This window comes from Theropithecus gelada, chromosome 18 (genome assembly GCF_003255815.1).
Source record: "Theropithecus gelada isolate Dixy chromosome 18, Tgel_1.0, whole genome shotgun sequence".
NCBI classification, from domain to species: Eukaryota; Metazoa; Chordata; class Mammalia; order Primates; family Cercopithecidae; genus Theropithecus; species Theropithecus gelada.
Window position 1 is genome coordinate 27,279,767 of NC_037686.1, and position 1,711 is coordinate 27,281,477.

Here is a 1,711-nt window from a genome sequence, read left to right on the forward strand (position 1 = left end):
TCTTCACCACTTTTGCTTGGAAGAAAAGTAATTCATGCCTTTCCCTTCTGCTCAGGGCTGTCCTTTTTCTCTTGGTATAGAAGCAGTCCAGGGAGTAATAATGTCTACCTTAAATGAGTCTTACATAGATTTTAAAAGATAACGTGCAATTTAGGCAGTGTACTTAACTTTGGTTTCCTGCCTTTCCCCTTCTTCCTCATTTCCATAGCCTGCAACTAATACATCCAGCTGAAAGGATTGGAAATTTAAAGCAAATCTGACCCTCATCTCTCCAAGTTCATTGAGGACCTGCTGAGGGAGGAGGAGGTCATGGCAGGTCCACAGGTCTAAGCTTGGTCCTTCTCAGCAGTTAGTGTTGAAGATTCCAGTCTGGTGCATGTGGCCACCTCCACTAAAGGGAAGAGAGAGTCCTAATTCTGGTGGACACCAGATGTGTTTGTGTTTAAAGAGGCTCCTTCTTGCCCTCATTCCCATTGTCTTTCAACAACTAAATCTCAGATGCCCCCTCACTTTTGTTAACCGCAGCCCCAGAGACTGGCTATTTTAATTTCCTGATATTTTTTGGCCCAGGAAATAGAAACTGAGAACACCAGTGTCAGGCCTCTGAGCCCAAGCCAAGCTATCGCATCCCCTGTGACTTGCACGTATATGCCCAGATGGCCCGAAGTAACTGAAGAATCACAAAAGAAGTGCAAATGCCCTGCCTTGCCTTAACTGATGACATTCCACCACAAAAGAAGTGAAAATGGCTGGTCCTTGCCTTAAGCGATGACATTATCTTGTGAAATTCCTTTTCCTGGCTCATCCTGGCTCAAAAAGCTCCCCCACTGAGCACCTTGTGACCCCCACTCCTGCCCATCAGAGAACAACCCCCCTTTGACCGTAATTTTCCTTTACCTACCCAAATCCTATAAAATGGCCCCACCCTTATCTCCCTTCACTGACTCTTTTCGGACTCAGCCCGCCTGCACCCAGGTGAAATAAAACAGCCATGTTGCTCACACAAAGTCTGTTTGGTGGTCTCTTCGCACGGACATGCATAACATTTTGGTGCCGTGACTCGCATCGGGGACCTCCCTTGGGAGATCAATCCCATCCTCCTGCTCTTTGCTTCATGAGAAAGATCTACCTACGACCTCGGGTCCTCAGACCCAACAGCCCAAGGAACATCTCACCAATTTTAAATCAGGTAAGTGGCTCCCTTTTTACTCTCTTCTCCAACCTCTCTCCCTATCTCTCAGCCTCTTTCTCCTTTCAATCTTGGCACCACCCTTCAATCTCTCCCTTCTCTTCATTTCAATTCCTTTCATTTTCTGGTAGAGACAAAGGAGACACGTTTTATCCGTGGACCCAAAACGCCAGCGCTGGTCATGGACTGGGGAAGGCAGCCTTCCCTTGGTGTTTAATCATTGCAGGGACGCCTCTCTGATTACTCACGCAAGTTTTAGAGGTGTCTGACCATGCTGCAGGGATGCCTGCCTTGGTCCTTCACCCTAAGCGGCAAGTCTCACTTTTCTGGGGGAGGCGCAAGCACCCTGACCCCTTCTCTCCCTGTTTCTACCCCTTCTCTGCTTTTCTGGGGGAGAGGCAAGCACCCCAACCCCTTCTCTCCCTGTCTCTACCCCTTCTCTGCTTTTCTGGGGGAGGGGAAGCACCCCAACCCCTTCTCTCCCTGTCTCTACCCCTTCTCTGCTTTTCTGGGGGAGGGGCA